Below are 25,507 nucleotides of genomic sequence, written 5' to 3' on the forward strand. Positions count from 1 at the left end.
CCCGTTTAAGAGCACTGGAACGAGCAGTGGTAGCTGGTTATCATACACTCAAGGAGGGCACGCGCGCGCGCGTGTGTGTGTGTGTGTGTGTGTGTGTGTGTGTGTGTGCTCCTGTGTGTGTCTTTCCTCCAACACTTTTCAATTACAGCCGCTCATTGTCGGGTTGTAAAAGGCTGGGTCAGCTGGCTGGAGTTCTGCCTTTGAACACGGTGCTGACGTCCCTACAAAGGCATCATTAGAGAGGCTCGGCCCAGCGAGAGGCGCCGCTCACTTCTCTGCCATCCCCGAGGAAACAATTCAATGATGTGCCAAAGATGGGAAAAAATTAACAATGTATCAAAAAAAAAAACTTACCCTACAAGAGAGAGAAAAAAAATTCTGTCTAAGGCTCCCTTTTATTTCCCCTCCTCTGTTTTCTGCCCTTTCATAATCCCTCATTTGATATATTTTTCTTTCTTTTATCATTAATTTTGAGACATAAATATGTTGAAGGAAGTTTTGAAAAGGCGTTTCTCATTTCCTCTTGATCTAAATATTCAGTGACATCCCCGCCGCCTGTACACCAAGAAAAAAGAAAGGCTTTTCTTTCTCTCTTTTTTTTAACGATGTTAGAGGGAATACAAACACCACTGGTATTGCTAATTACAATGGGAGATTGAGAAATGGAGGGGGAAAAATACAAAGAACATTAATGCATTTTCACTGTGATTTGCATTTTGATTCCAAGTCTTCTTCTTTTGCCATACCTTTTTCTTTGGTTCTCACTAATATCTTCCAGGATCAAAGACTTCCGCTGGGTTTCTCTCATCTCATTTTCCTCCGAGCATTGTTTGCCTCCCAGGACCACAGCAGCACGAGTTTTTGCACCAGTGCCAAATTTGTATGGAAGGGAGAATTAGCTATTTCTGGACTCATTTGACTTCAAAAAGACGACGATCCACAGAGGGCAGAGATAAAAAGAATGGCCCGTTCTGACCGACAGTTACCTATGATATACCATATGTCTATTTCCACGTACGAAAGCCTGGTTGGCACTACCCCCATCTTTACAGAGTTGGTTTAGACATAAATAGATAATTGTTGTTCTTCATAGTAATGTATCTATATTAAGGGTTTGGAGACCTTTTTCTCCAGGAGCCTCGAACCCCACTTTGAGGAATGCCAAATGTCCAATGTGTGTCAATCGAGAGGTTCTGTGATCGTTCGAGGAGAAACATCCAGAGGAATCTTTAAAATGTTGCGGATGACATTGGCATGAATCTATATCTCTCATGCTACGGTCACACCAAACACGAAGCAAATTCTCGCACTGTGTTACTAGTAACTTGAGTAAACACAACCTGGAAATATCATCCGACATCGCGTCACGGAATTATTTTCATCAAACATTTGAACTCCAGCGATTGAAGCTATTGCCGTGAATTTCCATCTTTGTGTTATATTGCGTCACATCATATACGCGGCGTCTTTGCATTGACTTTGGTGTGAACGCACCATTAGTTTTGAACTCACAAACGTGAAAACCACCGGATATGGCAGCCGACTACCTCCGAAAAAGTAAAATTGGACAATTGCTCAATGGACCAGCAACTGGTTCCTGTGGTTTTCTGATGCAAAAAGATTTCAAACTGAATGAGTGGAATCTGTTACCACATTTTCCGTTTTCTTGTTATGTCAACTACCAATTGAGCAGTGATCATTCAATAATTAAAAAAAAAAAAAAAAACTCACTTAAAAATGAATCGCAGAGAAATGAAACTCCTCTTGGGTCTAAAAACCCTGCGTTGTCAGCCTCTGATTAGAATTACACCTTTTCACAAGTTCACAATGCTCTCCTATTATAAATGACTGGCGCATAAGCATTACCTGTCTGCAGTGGGAATATTAAATCTCTGTGGAGACAGATAGCATAATGCAGATGTCTTAATGAAAACTTCATTAAGATGGAGGATAATTACTGTGTCCTTAACGATGCACTCGCTGTGCTTTTAAATAATTGAGGTGCTCAACTTTTGATGTGTTTATACTGGGGTAATTTCATCATGCAGACTTCCTCTGTGATGGGAAAGGAGAGTGGGGACGACGCGCAGACGAGGGCCGCAAGTCAGGGCCTAACCTGCGGCTGCTGCAGAGGAATCGATCATCATGGGGTGTCCGCTCAATCAGGGGAGCAACCTGCAGGGGAAATCACAAGCAGCCAATGGCAGCTCTTGTGGTTCTGTGACGTTGTTGTCAGTTACAGCAACATTTAACATAAAACTGTAACTCATGTGCAAATCATTCTACTTGACAATGTTGACAGTGTGTGTGTGTGTGTGTGTGTGTGTGTGTGTGTATAGGTCACAGCTGTTGGAGATAGGCCAATGTCATGAGAACTAGCCTTCAGGTTACTGTGCATCTCACACAAATCAGGTCGAAGCTCAAAGCCTTCACCTGGTTCCACACACACACACACACACAAGCAGACATTATACACAGTTACAGTCCTCCGTCTTTCCTCTCCAACTTTTCCCACTATTTCTGTCTCACTTGCTCTCCATCTTCTTCATTTAAACTCCATAGGCCCCCTTGTAAATCTGGTGAAAGCCAAGGCGGTAAACTTTCCCTCTCCCTCTTCTGTCTCCTCCACACACACACACACACACACAAACACATACGTGTCACACACACACACATGCCACAACATATTGTTCATTGCCACCGTCAAAATGCAAATCTGCTCGCTCCTCGAGTCTGCACCGCGCATTAATTCTTCTTCTTCTTTCTCTTTTTTTTTCCTGCGCTGGCTTCATTAGAGAGCAAGCGGAACCCGGGTGACAACATTACTTACAGGTGTGCTCATACAGTACATAGGGGGAGCTATTTTTCTCCTGACGCAACCTAATCATCATCATCATTAACATCTTCGTCATTGCCGCCGCCGTTCCCGCCCCCACGGGGGCTGCCGCGTTGGAAGCGGACGGGGGGGGGGGGGCTTTGAACAACAGGCATGTACGAGTCAACACGCGGACAGACAGTAACACCGAGAGGCGCTCCAAGATGCGACTCTTCAAGATGTGAAATGGTTAAATTGAGGAAGGGTGAGGGGCCAAGAGAGTGGGTGATGCGGATGTGTTAGGAGGGTGTGAGTGTGTGTGTGTGTGTGTGTGTGTGTGTTTGGGGTAAGGAGGAGTAGGCGAGAGGGGAAGAGGGGGGGATAATTGCCTGGAGACGGTGCAGAAATAAGCCCTAATGGTCAGTAATCCAAGCCTGGAGAGGGCCTCTCCACAGTGCTCCACTGAATGCCGGTAATGGGCTCCCAGCTCTGTCACTTACATATGCATAGATCTTTCTCCATTAAAGCTGGTTTGAATGACAAATATGGGTGGATGTAAAAAAAAAAAAAGAAAAAAAAAGAAGAAGAAATAAATATATTTTAAAAAAGAAGAAGAAGAAGTGGAGCAAGGGGAAGATTTTCTCTTGGCTGGCAGTAATTTGGCAGGCGCTCAGGCCCCTATCCTTAAATCTCATTAGCTCATTGTTCACATGATGCCACCTGGGTGAAGCACAGGGGCAAGTGGGCTAGATGGTGATTTAGACCTGGCACTTCTTTTGTGTGTGTGTGTGTGTGTGTGTGTGTGTGTGTGTGTGTGTGTGTGGCAGGACTCTAAACTAAAGGATACTTTGATGCTAAAACAGATGTTTTTTTCTCATGTAGTCTGGTCTTTTAAAGGGATAGCCTTAATTGTGCTGACCTATGGTAATGGTGATGAAACTTTATAATTATTATGTATTTTTTGGGGTATTTTATTTTAGGAAGGATGGACAACACACTAAACTAAAACGTAACTATAATAACAGTCTCAGAACATTGTAGAACCAGATTACGTATAGCTCACAATACTATCTACTAAATTATTCTTCGGGCGTTCTCTTTGGGTTTTCTTTTTTTCCCTCACCCAGGCATTGAAGATTAAGTTTCTGTAGGGAGACGTCCTTCTTTCCATTGTTTTAATCTTTGCTGGGATCACTTTTCATGCGAACTGCACAAATGTCTCCTGGTTAAAAAAACCAAAAACCTGCACACAAACACAACACTAGAGGACTTTCTCCTGATAAATACCAGCAGCAGAATGAATCAGCTTGTCCCATACCAGGAAAAGTTTTCTCAATTCACGAAATTGCTTCAGACCCTGAAATAAATTCCTGTTGTATTTTGAGGCTTTGTATAGAAACCAAGTCCGTAAAAAAAATATCTATATTTAGATTTTAAAAAGCTGTTAAACCATTTCAGTTTACCAAACTTGGAATAGTTTAACCTGTTTATGTCCATTGTCAAAGCTTACCACATCTTTCAGTACGAAATTCCATTTTTTTTATCTGACAAGAAAACTTAGTTCATGTATATTTAAAAAATGTGACCTCCAGGTGAAATTTTTTTTTAAAAAACAGCTCCACAAAATTCGATGTAAACAATGGTTACAGCTCAATTTTGCGAAATATAAACTGTTTTCTGGCAGAAAGAAACATCTTTAAATGAACTGGGAAACACAAACAAATCCACTTGCGTCTCCGTGTGCCTCTTCTGGTAAATATCGATACTTAATTTTGGCAGATTTCACTTTTTGTATTGTTTAGTAAGTTGCGGCGTTCTGATTGCAAGTGTTCTGTGGAGGCAGAGGTTTTACAGGTTGTGACTGAGGCCAATTAAGATTTCATTAAACACTGAAGTTCAACCCCAACCACAGAATACATTCTGGTCATGAACAGGCAGGAGGGGATCAAATGAAGGCCATATGTGTCAGTGTGCGTTGTGTACGTTCTTTTCTGTCTGGTTTGGGAGTTTTTGAGGAAGTGATACCGGGGTCTATTGGGGCCACAGAGGGATGCGTACAGGGGGCGGAGGAGCCGTCATAATGGGAAGCAGCAATCCCACAACCCCCCACCCCTGCACCACCCACCGGCCCCTCCTAGCCTCCTCATCTTCCTCAGCAGCCAGATGGCCCACACTCAAACCCCCAGCGGAGGAAGCAGCGCGCGCACACACACACACACACACACACACATAGACGTATCTGAACACACAAGTGCACAAGACCTCGTATTTAGAAGACGCCCCCCCAATTCACTTTTAAAAGAAAAAAGTGATCAGCAGCAAATCACCTGCGTTGTGCAGCAGAATCAGATGCCTTTCCATTACAGAAGTCATTCTGCTTTAAAGTGCTCCGCTGAATGTATGTTACGGCTGCTTATTCCAGCCAAGATAACGCCAGGCCGCATGCTGTCATTGAAACGTGTCACCATATGGGCGCAGGGACACTTAGGAAATGCATCACTTTTGTGAGGGTTTTTGTCACTTGATGTCTTCGCCCCATTTCTAGACCAAACGCGTCATTCTCCGAGACCGTAAAAAGGGAATCTGCACCAAGCTTGGGTTCTGTCTGTGTGTGTGTGTGTGTGTGTGTGTGTGTGTGTGTGTGTGTGTGTGTGTGTGTGTACGTGTGCCAAGTGCAGAAGTTCAAGGGCATACACGCCCTGACACGCGAGGAATAAATGTACCTGGATCACAAGATAAAACGCTTCATATTTCACTATTGCTTCTCTAAGTGCTGGAACTCTAATAGGAAAGATGGGTTTATATGATATGAATATGTGAATATGAGTGACGTGACTTTGTTTTCCATTTTGTGTGTGTGTGTGTGTTTGTGTGTATTTGCATGTGAATGACTGTAAAGATGTGTGGCCCGATGCTTATGACAGATTTGTTCATGGAGATATTTTTGTGCTACACACACACACACACACACATACATGCAGAGAGAGAGAGAGAGAGCGAGCACCAGCAGTAATAGATATCCAATAGCTGGAAGCTGTGGAAGGGCCCTACTACATCTGTCAGCGCTGCCTGGCAAAGGCACGGCAAGTTCAGATGTTATCGCCACAAACGGCTGCATCAAAAGATTTAGTGTCCCCGCCATCCCTCCCTCCCACCCCAAGGTGGGCTGTGTGGCGCAGTCCGCCGGGCAAACACAACAACAAGGAGGGGGACGCCGAAGAAAGACGGCAGGCGGGGGACAGATAAGGGGGAAGCAACAGCAATATCAGCCAGGAGGGGGGTTTAGATGGAGGACGAGGAGGGGAACTAGAATGAGAAGAGGTGGTGGGAGGGAGAAATAAGAGGCACAGTGGATCCCCTTTTTCACCTCTTCACGAGCGGCACTTGAGAGACCGGGGGCTCAGGATAACGGGTTTTAAAAATGTCCGACCACTCATAACCTTTTGGAGTTGGTACGAGGCATATATGAACATATGTTAATACAGAACCTAAAAAAGGAGTACAGTCAGAATCACATTTAAAGAAATCTGAAGAGACATGTATGGTAAATTAATGGCAATGCTTGAATGCAGCCGTTGAGCTGCCAACCCAAATTAGTGGCCACTGACCTCTGCGTTGCCTATTCATGAGTGTGAAAGAAGAGACTGCTCTTTCATGAGAAAACCAAAGACAGGAAAAGATATCTGACAAGAGGGGGGAAAAACTGGGGCTGACCTGTTAGCTGAATGGTTAGGGCACATACCACATGGACACACATTCTCTGAGCAGCAGGTCGCTGGCTTGAGTCCTGTCCTGTCGTGTTATGGTTGGGCAACAACTTTGACATTTGGAAAAGATGACGCAGACCCTCGCATTTGCTTCCTGATTGAGTCTTATCATTCATGACTCGATCTCCAGCACTGAATGCAAAACGCTGTACATACTCACCTTATGGGCACTATTTCCACCTCGCCTGCTCCTACTTTAGACCCTCGTTGTTTCACGTTCGTAGCATTTTTGTGACCAAGCCACCGACTACAGACTAGCTTCCTGTTTACACTGATACACAAATACTCTCTGAGGTTGGACTGCTCATCTCTTTTTTTTGGCTCAACGTGGTTGGGGACCGTCCCCGACTTGAGCCACTATAGGTCATTGTTGGAGCTGTGAAGGGTCCGGAGTCTATTGTTTAAACTCCTTAAAGAATCGTAATATCTGTTGAAACACAGCCTGGCATTGGCAGACACATTCATTTATGATATCCAAAGGGTATTATGAATGGCCATAGACCTAAATGGCTCTTGACACACTTAGACCTACAACCAATTTTTTGTATTTTTTCTTTCCGACGCTTTTTGTTTTTGAGTCTGAATAATTCTAATTGAGTCGCTCATTAAACAATAAACTGTTTATGATGAAGGGCGATATTAATTAGTGAATGACTGAGTAAGGCAGTTTGGTTTTGATGTGACTGGCAAGAGAGGCAAGATAGATTTTAATAAGATAATCAGATTTTTAAAATGCACTTTCATCCAGATCATTTTCCTTTTATTGACTATGACTGGTTCATCCTGGAGTGAAGTTAATTAAAATGTTTTTTCCCAGGAAGTAACCATGAGTGATTCGCCGTGTGTGTGACCCAATACCTGAGAACGAGCACAGCTTAAAAGGTCAAGTCTGAAATAAAAATTGCATTAAATGCTCGCTCGTGTTACAGTTTTCCACCGTTATTTAGGTTAGAATGTCCCTTTAAATTGACTCTAGCCTGGCGTGAATCAGGGATGGGTGGAACCAGAGGAAGGGGAGGTGTGAGGAAGGGCTCTTATTTCTGTCCCTGTGGGTCAGCTGCTAATCACAACTCTCTGGAGACACCCCCCCCCCCCCACACACACACACACACACACTAAACCCACACACACATCTGAGACACTGATTCCTCTGCTCTTGAATAACCTCACCGGGGGCGAGTGACAAGTTGGGGGGTGGTGGTGGTGCTGGGATTGGAGGGGGGCTGGATTGGGGCAAAATCACCCACTTTATTTAGGGGGGGGGTTCTTTTGAAGCCTTCCTCGCTTAACTGCCACACAGCTACGGGGCTGTCGGCTCGCTGAGTATTTCTCCTGGATGTGTGTGTTAAAAGACCCTCCTGTGGAGAGGGAGCGAGCAAGACAGAGAGAGAGGGAGAGAGGGAGAGAGAGAGAGAGAGAGAGAGAGAAAGAGAGAGAGAGAGAGAGAGAGAGCGGTAGCCCTGATTAAATGCTGGAGCTGTCATGCCTGCGAGCCAGCCAGGAGATTAATATCGGCGTAACCTGTTACTTAATTCATTATGGGGATACAGGCTAATTTGATTTGATATTATTTTAATAAAGTTCTGTGATATCCAAGATTGTTTCAGGCTATCAAAATAATTTTCCAGTTATTACAGTTCGTCAGGCAGGTCCCTTTGATAGCAGTGGTTGGCCAGGCCTGTCCTGAATACATTACAACCCCCTGTTCCCTCTACACACACACACACACACACACTTTTTTTCCTGAATCTCATTCTAACACACGCGCACACACTCTTGTCCAATTCCTTTTCCTCTCCCAAATCTCTTAATTCATCATTTTTCCCTTTTTTTCGCGACTCATCCTTTTCACCTCTCTTCTCTGCAGAATAGTTTAAACATTAAAAAAAACAGTAAACAATTAAGACAAATAATATTCCAAAAGTAAACAGGAATATGTGACAAGGATGGAGAATAACAAGAAAGTGAAGGAGGCGATCGAGTGGTGTGGAAGAAGTGGTGGCCTTGGCTTTAGAGAGATGAGCTCACTAACTCCCGACTGTTAAACATAGAGATCCATTCATGGACGTATGGGCAATTTAGTGCCGAGTACCTAATTCCTCAAAGCGACATGTCTTTTGGACTGTGAGGAAACTGGAGCACCGTGAGAGGACTCACAGAGCCAGGGAGGGCATGGACGATCATTAAACTGAAAGAATAAAGAAGCCCCAGACTCATTGAATAAATAAAGTGAAGGTATTCTTGAGTCATGGCCGAAGACATTTGTTGTGAGGTCAACGTGACCTTTGACCACCAAATTCTAATCAGGTCATCCTTGAGGCTACATTTGAAGAAATCTCCTCAAGACATTCTGGAGATATTTCATTAATGAGGCAAATGACGTGTTCAATGTGGTCACAGTGGCCTTGACCGTTGATCACTAAATTCTAATCCGGTCTTCCTGGAGTCTGAGTGAAATGTTGGTGCCAAACACAATGATATTCGCTGTAGGCATTCTTGCCGTTTCGCCACAAAATTCTGATCAGTTCATATTTGAGTCCAAGCTTGCATCTGTGCCAGATATTGAAGGGATTCCCTCAAGGTGTTCCCCAAGATTTCATGTCCACAAGGCCATAGATTTGTTTTGTCAGGTCACAGTGACCTTGACCTTAGATCATCACGTGAGTGAGATGGACGGACGGACGGATTGACTTGCGAGTCAAAAACATAATGGTTCTGGTTGCGGGTGTTGCGAAGGCATGGAGATGCTGGTCGGGTGGTTTCAAGATCCAGTAAGCCAAAGAAATAAGATCCAGGAAGGCCAGTGTGTGCAGGCTAATGGCTCCATGAGTTCAGAGGGTCATGAGACGTCAACACACTGAAGTGCCATTTTTGATATTGGGAGGGATTTGACAACTTGGGACCAATTTCACCAAATTTACATCAAGATCATGCGTTATTATCTCTGACATGTGTCCTTCATTCAACTGGAGGCCATAGGAATGTGATACTCACATTAGAAAGTTTTCAAACAGGCTACCCTAGCTTTGCTTACAGATATTCCAATTTCTTTTCAGCAAAAGTAAAGCAAGGATCAACTTTTCTTTCGCCGGACGACATGGGCCCTTTTGTTTTCCTTTTCTGACGGAGCCCTTTGGGGTGGGCCCCCCGCTGTGGCTCACTGAAACAAATGAAAAGACTGTGACTGTCACACACTGCTGTGGACTGACTGAGCACGACTTGACTGACTCCAGAGAGTGGATGCTGACTGGTGCTCATGAGTGATCCTCCAGAAGTTCAACTACAACGGGTCGCTCTGAGTTTTACCACCAACACCCACCGGTGGCACGGCACAGAGGCAATACTGGCAAAACTCAAGCAAAGACTTTGTCGTGCGTAAGGACATTAAGTAACACGAAGCTGCGAGATACATTATTGTATCTGTCGCTGACACCATAGGCACAAAGTGGATCTTAGCATGAAACTTTGGCTGTTTGCATTGTTTGATCCATACAACAATCTCCCTTTGTGCAGTAAAAAAAACAACAAACCCAGCATATTTACCACTAAACCTGACCCCCGTAGCCCACAACATGAAACACAGCCTGGCGTGTACAGTAGCAGCGGCTTCTAACCTTGCTGATGACGGTCTGTTCACCATGACACGGCTAATGTCTCAGCATCAATATTGTAGTTTTATTGATGTTAAAATACTCCGCCAAGCTCCTTTAATCAAAGCTCGCTCCCACTCTCCGGATCCGTTTAACTTTCTGCCTCTCTCTCTCCCATCACCAATGTCATCCATTCATTATTAAAGCTCCCCCTCGCCCCGTCTCTCCTGTGTTCTGCTCTATTAGAAACCCGTGTATCAGCTGCTCCGGGCCATAGAAGGACAGAGGAAAGGGGGGGAAAAAACGAAATGAAGACATGTTCGGCTCTTCGCAGGGGGGCGTGTAAGTCGCCTGTCAGCCTGTAATCACTGTGTCCGCGACTCTGTATGCTAATGCGTCTCTCCATACTGCTGACTAGGCCATGCAATATAAATGAAGTTTGTTGGACTGCACAAGGGCTGAGTTGAATAAAAGATCAGGGTCCTGAGGAGATTTGGGGCTGTTATTAGCCATGTGGAACCTCGCAACCACACTGCCAGAGACCCTAATGTTGTAATGAAGGCCTTTTTACATGGAAATTGGCATCTTTATCCCTGTCAGAGAAGGATTAGTATGACTGTGGCAGCGTTGTGCGATAGCGATTCGAGTGAACGCGAGCTGGGGAGGCGCTGCAATCGAAACTGTGTCGGACGGGCGGTGGGCATTTTTTTGCCAAAATGCACAATCATTTCTGTGTGATCATGTTGAGTTACTACCCGACGACGGGTGTTATTGATCACAAATACAGTGGAAAATTGTAAATTTCACTTTAGTACAGGCTGTTGGTCCATACACACAGTACAAGCAGAACTGGCAGAGACAGTGAGAAAAATGTATTTGTATTGTGCTTATTATCCCTCGCAACACTTTCCTGATAAGCTGATAATTTAATCATACGCAGAAATGTGTACAACTGCAGTGCTACTCTTTCCTGTTTATCCGCACGTAAGTTTATCCGCGCAATTTTACTTCAATAGACTGCTTTAACTGTTCAACCTATTGGGACTTTTTTTAACATTATTAATAGTGTACAAAATGAAATGTAAACGTTTAGAAAAGCCAAATTTTAAAGCTGCATTGATTGTTTTTTTTTTAAATTAACAATTGGTCAAACAAGCCCTTAATTAAGAGAAATTCACCATCACGAAGCCTTACCAGATAAATTATATTTTCCCCATGATTAATACAAGAAAGTGTTGAAGTCGGACCTTCAATGTAGAAACCCAGTGTAGGAGCGAGTTCCACCGGAGACACGACATCAGCTTCCTCTCTGCAGCATCGCCTGATTGAACTCCTCTCTTTTGTTTTTGTCCGACAGCCACCTCACCGTGTGTCTTTTGTTTAGTTTTTCTCTGTAAGGATCGTGGCAAAGCACAAAACCTGAGTACTCTAAAAAATACTTTAGGTAAAAGTTCAAGTCCACAAAGAAGAAAAAGGAAATGAACGTATCTCCAGTGTGAACGTACGATGCCGTGCGGTGTGTTAAAGACTAGGTGTGATACAAACAGACTTGGGGGTCAGTGGCCCTTCCTGTCCCGTTAGGCCCACTGTGAAAACATATGTGCGCCTTTGTGGATATTTGGAAAATGTGGAAGCGTTTTGCTCTGCGCTGAGTTCGAGTTTCGAGGTTAAGGCCTTCAGTCCCACAGGGGGGGCTCCGAGAAATGGGCAGGTGTGTGCGTGTGTGTGTGTGATTGTCTGCAATTATTTTAGTGGGTATTTTTCCGCGGCGTCTACGTGTCTGAATATGTTGCTTGTGTTTTTGGTTTTGTCTTCTGTATGGATTTGCATGTTTGTTTTTTTCTGTGCTCACTTTAATATGCAAATAGTGTGTAAATACGTGTCTGTGTATTCTGTGTATACTGTATGTTCATATGCATATCTGTGTGTGTGTGTGTGTGTGTGTGTGTGTGTGTTTGTGTGTGTACTCTAGTTTTAATGTGTTAATTGTGTCTGTGTACATCAATATATTAACATATATATGTAGCACTGTATGTGCTTTGTGTGAGTGAGTGGGTGTATTTGAATTAAACTGTTTTTCACCCTGAAAGTGAAACAAGCAGCAGCAGCTCGCCACAGACATCTAACCCCGATTCATCATCTTAAATTCACTAAGTATTTCCTTTTCATGCCACTTAATACCTTCACTACACAACGTACATTGAGAGGCAAATGTTGTACTTAGTACAGTGCACTTATTCGACCGGTCAATTTACTAGTAAGATATAAGTTTTTAACCACCTTTAGAAGGATTGGCCCGTCAATATCAGCTCTATGACAAAACTAAAAGTAGACGACGTGCAGTTTGTTGTCCTGCCGTTTCTCTCTCATCCCCACATCTCTGTCACCATCTGTGTCTGTACCTCCCGTCCTTTCTCCTTCTGAATTTGCTTATTGCTCTCTCTCCTTGTTTTTCCTTTCCAGGGACTCCAGCCCGGGCCAGACCTGAAGGTCACCAGAAGGTCAACAAATACAACAGTCACCGGAGGTCACATGTCACAGGTCAGTCTAATCCGAGTTCTGGAATTCCAAAGCAAAGAGTTTTAACTGAAGAGGAGGCCTCTGCTAGACCCCTGTAGACGTTATATATTAACTCTACTGTTTTCACAGCCTGTCACAGCATAATTATTACAATTAAGTTCTGTACAACGGCTGGATTATGTCTGTTTTATTTGATTTTAGCTTTGCCTTTGTAGCCTTAACACTTTGTATTATAAACCCCTTAAACTTATATTAATGTAACAAATTACATTTTCAAATAATATATATATATATAACGCTTGATGTTTATTTTAGAAAACAAAACATGAACGCTGCCATGTTAGAGAAGTGAGAAGTGTTGCTGTGTTTCGCACTCACCAGATCCAAATTCAAAGGCTGTTCTGATCTGTTGGGACCATGGAATGATGAAAAGAAAAAAAATCCTAATTTGCATGCCTTGATGAAGGATTAAGAAAAAGCACCAACATAATTTTGTTTTATGGCGACTCATTATTCATACCATTATAACAAAAACAGTCTTTTTTGGTAAGTGTGATTTCTGTTTGAATTGCAGATTAATCAAGGTGTAACGAAAAAACAACCAAAACTTCAGATCTGCTTTAAATATGTGTATTCATGATCACACTGAAACTCTGAAACATGGCAGATTTAGAGCAATTTCCAGAGAACAAACAGATGCTCAAATCCACTTAAGCGCTCGGTGCTCGATTGGAACTCACTGGGAACATCACAACTTCCATGCATCTCGGTATAAAGTATAAAAACTTTGAACGCTTGGTAGGAAAATACCTTTGTCATCCCCCATCTGTGCTTGAAATGATAGACTCTGAATGTGTTTTATATGAGGCTGTAATGTATTCCCCTTCCCCTTTTCAGGGTCCGGGGAATGTGCCGACAGTTTTTATGCATTATTGTTTTTTCTTCTTTTTTTTGCATTTGTATTGTTGTTTCTTTGTTTGGTCGTTCAGTATGTGTGACAGGGCGCGGCTGGGCAGAATAAGAATGGCTCAGCAATAAGCATCGAGATGGAGTTGTAAAACACACTGACAGTGTGGCTCTGGGGAGCGACTTGCTTCCCTGCGTATGACGACTGTCTCTGTGGCAGGGAAAGAATGCGACGATTCTTAGCCCGGTAGGCTCATTCTCCCTGTGCTCTTAAATAACTTTGCCCTTTTTTCACTTTCTTCAAGTGAACTGAACGTATGACAAGGCGCAGGAAATTACTATGATTGCAGTGAAATATTGACTCCCTCCCCTTCCTTTTTCTTTCAAACTAAGAATGTGTTAAAATCGGTTGGTTACAATTTTTCAAGTGGGCCGGTCCGTCAGTCACATTTGTATCTTACAGTTGTCTTGACATCCAAGAAGTATCACTGTAGACACGGTCGAGCGTGCGGAGACGATTTCAGCTCTACCAATGGCCAGAAACATACTACTTCTTTGGTCACCGGCTACCCGTGGCACTGAATCATCTTCAAGTCGCACCACTTTGCTACGGAGCAACTTCTGCGTCTGCACCCGTCAACTTGTGCTTCTTATATGTGGCTTTTTGGCTGCTTAATGCCCCCCTGTGTTTACTGCTAGCTGTTCATTTTGTCTTTCTGCTGTCACTCACAAAGACAATATGACAGCAGTAAGAATTAGCCGGACAAGCAAACAGTTAACTGGAATTTACTATGATGCAGATATGTGCATACATTATAAATTAAATCCATAATAATTTAATAATATAAACTTTAAAAGAGGGAGCAGTAAATAAATGTGCAGCAACAAAAAAGATGAAATCTTGAATCTTGCCAAGACCTTTCTCCTCTTTTGTTGTGGCATCAGTGCATCATGCCAACTTGACTTTGGCTCCATCTGTGAAAATTTTCTCTGACTGTGTACATCTTTTCACCGAGCCACGAGGGGTTACGGGCAACGTTCTCTCCAAAGCTGCCACTTTCACATGTTGAGTTCATGCTTCTATTAAAGAATCATCAGACACTGGGAAGTCGTGCCCTCAATCGATAATTATGCATGCACAGGCGTAATCAATATGTGAAATATGAAATAAGGACAAATGATAATATGGGGATGGAGCACATTCTCGTTTCTTTCGCAGTCGGAGGAATATGTTTGAATAGCAAACATTAGAATAGCAAAGCATCCAATTGGCTTTTATGTGATGGGACCTTGCATTTTACTTGGCACACCGCTCAATATGTGAACAGTATTTACAGCCAGAGATATAGAGAGAAAAAAGTGTTTTAACTCCAAAATTATATTGCTCGGAGTGATAGTGGTAGTAATAAAGAAGTTATTGACCAAATGATATTGATCGACAGCTCCTCAGGCAAAACGAGCCGACCTTGGTCTCCCTTGTGCCTTGCCCTCCCTCCTCCTGCCTCCCCTCTACTCTCCTCCCCCGGAATTCAATAATATATTATTTTACACAGTTTAAAGCCGGACAACAAATCGCTGCACAGCAGAAGGTGAAGAATTGCTGGTAAATTTTTCATGGCTATTTGCCTGTAGGAATTTGGCAAGGGAGTATGTGAGGGTGATTAAAATCAAGACTCCAGTCAAGGCTTGATTAGGGGTTGCCATTTAACAGAAGGCACGGCGGAGGAAGAATGAGAGGGGAGAGAGGAGGAAAGAAAAAGGTTAGGCAGAAGAAAGAGAAAAACCAGAGGCTATGTGCTCCTTCCACTGCTCGGCATAAATCAGATAATGACCTTGAAGTCTTTACAGGAGAGAGGCAGCGGTAACTACATCCCAGCTCTGTCCCCTGGTTCATTCACAAGGTCAGGGGATGGAAACAATGGCCATTGATTTGGCCGTGAAGAGGCGGGGAGAGGAGGCCTAGGTGACTGTCACATTACACTCTTAAAAAATACACTTGAGCACATGTAGGATCGAACTAAGTGAAATGTCTCTCCTAATGGTCATGGCTTGGTTGAGGGGGAGTCTGGCAACTGTTTCTTTGGAAAAATCTACAGTCTTTTTATACACTGTATTATCCTTTGTTTGGAACATAGACGAGCAAAAAGTGGCATTGAAACATTACGGCAGTCACTGTTAAAGCAGCTTGCCCAGGTATGACTTGGATCAATACGCCGTGTGTTATTCCAACGTATATTTTTAAGAGTGTGAAGAAGAATGGCTGGAAGCTTTGTTCAGGAGACATGGCTGATCTAAACATACAGATGATTGCTGTGGGGGGGGGGGGGGGGGTTGACTGTCTCTTGTGACGGCTGAATGTCACAAAACAGAGGGAGAAAAGGTCATCCTTGGCAATTCACCTTGTCTGTAATGGGTTGTCTACTTTCTCTCAACAGTCTATTCTCATGAACTGGGGATCTAAGTCATTGCGGAGAGTTGTGTCTCCCCTATAGGGACACAGGTCAACTGTGCAAAAATCACTTTTTCAATGTTTGTGCACATAAATGTGTGTATCTGTGCAGCCTGCCAGCCAACAAACTGTGGAAAAAAAACACTGTCATTTTTTTGTGAGCTGGCTAAACCCTACAGCCTGGCTTTGAACAACTGGTTTAGATGTCTCTCCTACTCTGATGTCACAGTCGGGCTCTTTTGGGGGCAACCCCACCTGCAATCTAAGAATCTCCACTTCTGTGGTGAAGGGGCGTGACATTTCATACACATTTTGAAATCGGTTGTACAATCACAACAGAGTGGGCCTGCTGGCCAATCAGAGCAGACTGGGGTTTATTGGGAGGCTGAGCTAAAAGAAATCCAGGCGTTTTAGACTGTTGGGGAAAAGAGGAGCTGCAGGAATGGGCAGCATGAGAACACTGATGCCTTTTCTGAACATTAGAGCATGTAAACCTTTTCAAATGGTCACCCAAATTAAAAAAATATGAACCTGAATATGAGCATAATGTCACCTTTAAGCTTTCAGCCATATCCCATGGCATTCAATGTCACCACTTGACGTAAGTCCAAAATTTCGGTCACGCGACCATATACACGGAAATGGATTGTAGCCAATCTTAAGGATTCTGCCCAAAGCTTTTTGATCACGACATAGTCATGACCGTATATAGTTCACCTATCCATCACCAGTACAACAACCTGGAACCACTGCTGGGAGGAACCACATTCACATCAACATTTTTATCAACACAGATCTCCTCTCATATAGACGTGATCACGGGTGGCAGAGTGAAAGACTGAGGAATCGAAGACATTGGGTGGAGGGGAGCGGGGCATCAGCTCATCAGTAAAGTGCTATCACCTTCACCTCACTTATCCTGCGTGAACGCGATCGTCATGTTCGTTTGCATGTCGGAGATGCTCATGGAGAAAGAGATGGCGGTTATGCACGGTAAAATATTCATTCTGCTTGCAGGCCAGTCAAGTGAAACATCCAGCTACTTGGCAGACATGGCAACTGAAAACTGCATCCATTATTGAATGCCAGGATGTTATCAATTCATACAAGGTCAATATGGAAGATTTCAATTTGTCCCTGTGTCAGTGTGCTGGCTCACACTTCTTTTCTCTCCTCCTCTCTGCCTTTCTTGCTCTGCCACTGTTTTTATCGTGCGCACAACTCACTCACACCGTGTGTTACGTCGTCTTGGTTTTGTCCGTAACTGCATCGCAAGTCTTCTGAAGCTTGGATGCATGATGATACAAGATATGACCTTACCTCTGTCGACTTAAAATTCAGCCCACAAGTCTTTTTCCCCTGCAACACACACACACCCACACACACACACACACACACACACACACACATGGACAGATTTGCACAGTGTTTGCCGTGGGAGAGCTCCTCATTTACATCAATTATGGATAGTCAACTTCCATCCTTGTGGCCTGGCGCTGCATATTTCATGGAGAGGGGGGTATTTTATGAGTTAATGTGTCCAGTTGACATGCCTCTGAAAGCACTGGCCTGTCCCTTACACCGTGTGCTGGGCTGGGGAGAGCACGCAAACACAAATCTTGTGAGCCTGTGCGTGTGTGTGTACCCACTGAACCTCTTCCCTAGCCACATCATGCATCCAGCACAAATGTGTCTTGCAGTCAGTTCCTGCTACAGGGAGTGAGCACTAACTGTGCAGAGTGCCTGCACAGTTTTGGAAGCAACTCTCAAGAATAGTTTTTTTTGTGTGTGTGTGTGTATGTTTGTAAGTTTGGTGACTTCATGAAAAAGAAAAATTGGTATAATACCATTTCTCCGTGTGTGGGTCACATAAACATGGAATAAGAATTGTGGTGGCACCATCACCAAACCAATCCAATCCAACGCAACTTTTCCACCCTGGCCGGTAAACAAAGCCGATAACAGCACTCATTATGCCTGCTCTTCCCTCTGCCGCTCTCACTCCTGCCCACCTTTACACCACTCTCCACCCTCCAACCCAGCCATCCATGATCCCCCCCCCCACCACCACTAACACCACTTTCTCTCTCCTCGCGCTCTCGCCAGCCTGTTGGGGAGGTGTTACCAGCAGCTGGTCCCTTTGCATAATGTGCGAGGTGTTTATTTGCGTTTTTCATCTTTTTTTCATCACAGACACGGGGAGAGAATGTGGGAAAGAACGGAGGCTGGTCTCGGATGGTACAAATTGCTTTTTTGACCCCGTAATTAGTGGCAGAAGACACTCTGAAGGAGCCGGTGATGAAGCTCCCATGGCCAGATTTCAACATGGACGCATAAATTATCATTTATGGAGCACTAATGGCCTGTTGAGTTGTCCTCTCAGACCTCGCTCTGCCACGGCGGCTCTGTGATTGTCCACAGCCGCGAGCCTGGCCATCTTTTATGTGTTATCTCCATGGCATGGACACTAAATATGACATGAAAGAACGCCAGCTCTCCTCCCATCCCCTCTGCTTTCTCCTTCCCTTTCCTCCTCTGTCATGTGCTTCCCCTTTCTCTTCCCGTCTCATCCCCTTTCCCCTTGCCTTTTGTCTTTTCCTCTTCTCTCCCGTCCTCTCGACTCTTCTCCCCTGCCTGACTTTGTCTTCATTCCTTGCCGTTTACTCCTTTGACCATTCCTGTTTTTTGTTATTTCCCTCATTACTTTCCCCTAATATACTTCTTTCACATCTTCCTCTTCTTTTCTACTTATTTATCTTCCTGTATCCACTCATTACCTTATTACCTCCTCTAATACCTCCTACTTTATACTTTCTTGCTCTCCTCTATTTCATGACTCTTCCTCTCCCTAACCCTTCTTTCTTCTCATTCTATTTTTTAACCCTCTGGCTCTGCGTCTGACCACAACTCATGTGATTCTCAAGTCACAACATTTCTGCTAGTCGGGTTGTTAAACAGCTGTCAATGCCAACATTGGCTATGTAGGGATTGCAAAACTTACATTTGATCAAACTTTCTGTGTGTGTCCGTGTGTGTGTGTGTGTGTGTGTGTTTCTTGAATGCTGTACACTGTTTGACACTCACAGTGGGTGAAGTGTGCCCTTAAAACAGCTGTCATTACAGAACAGAGTAGAGAGCAATGCAATTAGGCACGTCGGCCCTGTGATCCATCACTGGCTATTATGACTTCCACAAGGTGAGGAAAGGAGAGAATGGCTCATAGATACTGTAAGGACACACACACACACACACACATGGACCTGTCCGACAGCTTTGTGACCACAAATAAAAGACACAGATGTGCCCATAAGCCGGGAAGTGAGCAGGCAAACAAGCTCATATTCTTTGTGCATTACCCCGACACTGTCTGTCCTCTGGAATGGAGTCTCAAACGGCTAATACGGTGCCAGTGGAGGAGGCAAGTGCTTATATATTTTACTGAAGGACACTTGCAAGGATGTGGTTGCATGCAAAATCAAATTAAACCTAAACCATCCCGTGGGAGAACAACATTGTACAGGAGGTCAAAGTTGAACCAAGAAGTAGCTCAATTAGATCAAAGGGAAGTTTGTAGTTTGTGTGTTCATTTGAACAAATAGAATCATGAGACATCTTCAAGACCCTGAGGTAAAAATCACTGAATATTGTCTTCACTGTTGTCTTCATCACTAAAAAGCTGCCCAAGCTAGTTGATGAGATCTACTTAAAAGCGACAAACAACAAATCTGAGGCCTAAACCACTTCTCCACTTCCCATTCCTATGCACAGTATGTTCCAACCAGCCATTGTTCCATTTAAATTCAACTTAATAAAAACATTTCTGAGTTGAGATTGTCCCCCTTGTACATATATAGAAAATATCTGAGCGAGCCAATGTGAGAATAAAGCAGGAAAAAACTCCAGAAGATTCATGGCGAGCAAGTGGGCGCCCTACCCAGGGGCCACCCCTCGCCTGAATGTCCAGGAAATTTTCCAATCTTCTGCTGCCTTCTTCATATATAAACGGCAAACTCATTTTCCGAAGTTCATGTCTGAAAACAGCTTTACAGACGCATGGTAAGCTTTCTAGGCCAAGTGTCTCCCAATCAAAAGATAGACTTTGGGGGACGTGTAACTTGATTATATATCTGTTAACTCATCAGAGCTGAATGGTCCTGGAGAAGCCTCAGGTCAAGTCGTCCCCTCGTGTCGTCTGTCTTGGCCTAAATTGACCCAATCATTTCAACACTTGGCCAAGGCACCAACTAGTAAGAAAAGAGAGAATGGAAAAAGAAGGAAACGCAGGGGGTTCACAGAGGCTTAACAGAGGGCTCCAGTACCTCCTGGACTCTTCTAAACCGTCAGTTAGCGGAGCCCACCACATCTTCAAACACACTGCCTTAGTGAGTTCCCTGAAGAGGTCTGCGGCTACTCTGCCTTGGAAGCACCCAGATTTTTGCCGGTGTGTGCACTTTTAATTGCACTCCCATCACTTGCCCCCCAGCCCCGCAAATCTCCCTCTCTCTCTCTCTCACACATACTGCCCCTCACTCGCCCCTTCTCCACACGGCCCCCGACTGTTCACTCCGCCCCCTTGTCTCTTTCTTATTCTGTCATTTTAGCCCTTTCTCTCTATCTGTCCATTCTTCAAAGGGTAACTTCATTCACTTTAATTTCATAGACTAACCCTGAGGGGAGGAATGAGAGATGGCACTGTGAGAGGGAGGGAGAACTAAGAAACTCTGCTTTATTTTAGTGATGGCTCTGTGGTATTGGGGCAAAGCCTTTGATGGTCGGGTGGTAGCCAGCCATGGGCACTGCCTAATAAACAAATGGATAACCCCGAACAGAATGGTGTTGCTGGCTACTGTGCCGACATTCAGTTAAAAGTATACCCTTAATGTCTTGCATCTTTGGTCTTATTTCCATACTTCAGGCCTCGTCTCTATTGGCTCTGATCATATTATACTTACCAAAGCAATTCCTGGGATCTGGTAACATGGGGACTTTGCTATTAAAAGTCAAATTGAACAAGGGAATATCAGACAGACAGTCAAACAGCTTGAAAATAGGCCAATGGTTTAGCAAGCTGAGCTAAACCTTTTCATTGGGAGGTCAAACTGAAACCGAGCCACCTAAAATGTCGGCAATAGTTCCTCTGGACAAAGGCATCGGAATTCTAGCAAGTATGTCAATGGTATGTACATGATACTGTATATTAATAAGTCCGGATAAAGGGGATGAATGCTCCAGGTTATTCAAGGTTGGACTTTGTGAGCGTGGATGTTCCAAATATCGTTATATGGGCAGATCGGCTCATTTCCGAATCGGTCAGTATCCACTGAAATGAAGCTGATCTAAACCCAATTTTCACTTTTTCGTACTATTCTTTGTCTTCAGTTGTCTTTGATCAATAACCGCTTCAAGTGAAAAGTTTGGATTCAGGACCTCAAGTATTTGGATCAAGTAGCTAAGAAAAACAAGATGTGCCACACAGGCTACACCTGTTATTTCAGTACCAGATACATGTTTATTTTACTATTCACATAACTATCGTACTCAGTGTGGGCAGATAGATAAGGGAGGGAAAAACAGGGACATCCCCTGTAGTGAGTACCAGGGTGAAGTGCTCGGTTCAGATGGGCTGTGGGCTGAGATTGCTTTCTCCAGCCTGAATGTCCTTGGCATTTAGGCTTACTGCAGATGGGAAGAAGCTTATGCTGAACCTGCTGTGATGTTTTGCGATGTGCTTTTCGTTGTGAGACTTGTGTATGTGAATTAAAGTGGCATGGCATCAATGGCTGACGCTTGTATTTGAAAAATAAAGAACATTTGATTTAAGAGGGGGGCGTTTCGGTAATCATTTTTCAGCCCGATAAGTTTGGCTTTCCTGCAGCTTTGTTTACAATCGGAATAATTGTATGTTTAGGAATGTTCAGTGCCCCATCTAATTTTTCGGGGGGGTTCGGTTTAAACTTGTTGGTAGTCACAACAATGAAAACCACAGCCAAATGGTAATAAACTGTAATTATCATACTGCATGCTAGCTTGATTCTTTGGCGTGCTTTTGACTATTTGCAGAGGCAGATACATTGCAAGCAGAGTGTGTGTGTGTGTGTGTGTGTGTGTGTGTGTGTGTGTGTGTGTGTGTGTGTGTGTTACCCAAGAAAACCTCTTATCTCCAAAAGGTCAGTTTTTCAGGATATACACAACAGTTTTGCTTTTAGCTCGACCTCCACGTCTTTTTGAGCTCATCCAATGCAATTTGAAAGGTTTCCCTGAGCCTCAAGGGTCGTACTTTTCCCCCCACTCATACCCTCTCGTTGTTCGTGAGGTTTTTACACACGACAACCGCTGCACGTGTGCACGATAAATGTACGCTGCTGTCTGTGTGCATCGTGTGTGTGTGTCAGCATGCAGGTGTACAGACTGTGTGAAAGATGAGACCTGACGACGGGCCGACCACCTTGCCCTTTGGCTATTTCTGTACCCTGCCTTCCCCGGCGTTGGTTGCGTAATGATCTGGGAGACAGAGATCACTCTTTGTTTGTTGTCTCTATCAGCCATAACTGGGCCTCGGTGCCAGAAGGTCAAGTGTACAGAATAAGAACAGGCTTACACAACAGAGAATACACAGACACACCTTTGATGTGAAGCAAGGGATATGTGTATGTCTCTCAGATTGAGGGCGGTGATTGATTTCAGACAAGAGATCAAGCTGTGCACAAGTAGACCTGCAGTATATCATTTCAATAGCATTTTTTTTTTTTATGTAGGGTTGCTGAACTCCAGAAACCATTTTTATTCAAAAACTCTCTTTTTTTTTATGGAAACCAGATTTATTAAACCTGGCAGTGCAGTGAGAATATTTCAACCTGTTACCTAAGTAAGTTTTCAAAAATAATTAGTATGCAAACAAGTACGAATGAGGCAGGCTTAGTGCTCCAGACTCTGGTCAAATATATTAGAATTTTGAAAAAACTTCAAATAAGTTTGAGATGAAAATAAAACATGTTGTGGTCTTCTTCAGCAGATGTAGCTTAGACTCTGCTGAGAGACAGTGAGACGCATTTGGTAGTTCCAAAGGTAGCGAATGGCTCCTAACTCTCACTTACTCTGCTCTCCTGCTGTTGATTCCCTCTCATCAACTCCATTTTTTTTCTATCCGCAGTTTTCCCTGAAAAACCTTTAATAATAATAAAACTGTATGCCGCCGGTCCAGCGTTAAACCGCAGACAGACAAAATTAGCACTTCAGCAAATATGTATTTCCCTCAGGACTTGGTGGGGACCAAACAGAAGATAAAAGGATGAGTTAATGTTGGACTTTGCATAGTAGTCACATGTTAGACTTACCGTAAAATACCATGAAAATATTGCGTTTACAGATTTTATGCTGCCTCTATACGGCCAAAACCTGTATTAACGTAGTGCATTGTTTACATCATTGTCTATTGGGTGTATTAGTATTCACACCTGTAAGGAAGTTTGACGGCGTAACAACATTTTGGCGCTTGAAGCAGAAGAAAAGAACAAACCTGCGTGAGGTCTTGGGTAGAATGCTGCGGGGATAGGGAAGAGACATAAATAAACATCAAATGAAAACGAGATTTACCTGCTTGATCATTAGCTTCCTCCGAAACCTCATACCTTCGAACAGGGACCGGCGCGGGCGAGGGGAGGAAGAGGGAGAGACAGAGAGGGGAACAAGAGCAAGAGGAATGAGAGCTGAAGGCTGAGTGTCCGCGAGGAATACAAGCGGTTCCCTGCCAAATACAAAAACAGGCCTCTCTCGCTCGTCTTTCTTCATGCTCCTATTTTATTCCCTTTGTTAGAGGAACTTGGCGTACAGGACTTCAGAGGGCGCTGCAATGAGCACATCAAAGCCCGCCGACAGATTGTGGCCCAACGGACACACTCGAAATGGGCATTAATTTCTTTGTTGAAAATGTGGAAACAGCAAACGCAAAGTGCAGAAGAGAAGGCAGCTTTCTTCTCTTGTGTTATTTTTGTCTCTTTCCTCTTGTTTTGCTGTTTTTTTTTTTTTTTTTGTTGTCTTTTTCCCCGAGGTTCCACATGTCAAAGGCGGTGAGTCCGGTTCAGGCCGGCACCTTATTTTTGTCAGACGCTCGTTTGGCGATGTTTCCGTCCTCCGTGCTGCCGCTCTTTCCGACTTTCTCTCGCTCTCTCTCGCTCTCCCCTCTCTCTGACTCTTCTGACAAGCTCTCTTTGAGTTCAGCCCACATGGCTCTGGGCGAAAATCAATGCCCATATGTGTCTTCAGCTGCGCCACACTGGACTGATGAAGGTTAGGAGAGAGAGAAAGGCAGATGAGCAGAATCCAGAGACTCCGAGAGAGTCCCTGGATTACAGACAAAATATTTATCAAGCCGTGCATCTGTTTACCGAAATAATGGAAGAATAATTAAATGAGAAATGCTCTATTGATGTTTTGTTTTTCATTCCTGTTTGCCCCAGGTGCCGTTTTCTTGGCCAGTGATGGATGGGGCCGGGGCAAACTGATTGCTGGAAGTGTTGGTGCAGAAATTAAAGATTATTACCAGAGGATTCATCCAGGGATTAATTCAGACCAGCATTCAGTGACCATTAACCTACACAGTGTGCTGCTAAGTTCACCGACCTCGAGTGGTGAATCGCAGACTGGCTATTGATTGCCATCACAGTGATTCATTGTTTCGGTGTCATGGCTAAGGCTACTCACTTGTTTAATTGTTTTTCGTTGAGTTGTAAGGTAGCGTGTGGGAGGCAATTGAAAGAGGCTTTTGAACAGTTGGCACCTTAGCAGAACACTTTAAGGAGAGGCCAAGGCGAAGAGACCGAATCTTACTTCATCTTCACTTCACTTTGTTACACTTTGCATAGCAACCGTGAGAGGCATTGATGAATGATGGGGCCAAATTATAGCATGAACCCTCAACCATGACTTAAAATGTTTCTTCCAAACAGAAACAAACCCATTCAGACGTGATTCTACAGTGTTGCGCACTGATTCAAGAATTCAACAGGCGTCTGAAAAACATTTCAAGCGTGATATCTTTGACACCATCGCAGGAACTGGGTGCCATTGGGCCTGGCATAGCCCCTCAGGGCGACGATTCAGCCTGTTCTCCTTCTGGAGTAGCGGCGTTTCGCAGCAGCATACAGCACTCCTCCCGGTTTTGATGCCTTTTTGCTCACTGCGCTGACCCTTTTAGAAATTCTGCAGAAACCACAGATACTTCCTTGGACTATAGATGCTCCCCAGATCTTCCGCTTCACGCCGACCTCTTGGCCTCCCCTCTCCGGTTTTGATCTCCCCTCCCTAGCTCCTCAGCCCCTGGAGGGTGTCAGCGCTGGCTGAAGGGGCTTCCAGGGTGCTTCAAGGGGCCTTTCAATCCTTCATCCAGGTCTTAGTGTTCAAAGACCTTGGCCAGTCATCCAGCTGCACACACACACACACACACACACACACACACACTTAC

The 25,507-nt window shown here is 44.1% G+C and overlaps 1 long non-coding RNA gene across 2 annotated transcripts in view; it reads left to right on the forward strand.

The window, feature by feature from the left end:
* Positions 1-25,507, forward strand: part of LOC118284303 — a 258,240-nt gene that overhangs the window by 187,613 nt on the left and 45,120 nt on the right. The window contains exons 6-7 of one of the 2 annotated variants that reach the window (XR_004784799.2): positions 12,636-12,713; positions 13,682-13,845. This is a non-coding gene — a long non-coding RNA (uncharacterized LOC118284303). The remainder of the gene's footprint in view (positions 1-12,635; positions 12,714-13,681; positions 13,846-25,507) is intronic. The other variant, XR_004784800.2, reaches the window with a different exon arrangement.

The sequence above is a fragment of the Scophthalmus maximus genome, chromosome 10 (assembly GCF_022379125.1).
Source record: "Scophthalmus maximus strain ysfricsl-2021 chromosome 10, ASM2237912v1, whole genome shotgun sequence".
In the NCBI taxonomy this organism is placed as follows: domain Eukaryota; kingdom Metazoa; phylum Chordata; class Actinopteri; order Pleuronectiformes; family Scophthalmidae; genus Scophthalmus; species Scophthalmus maximus.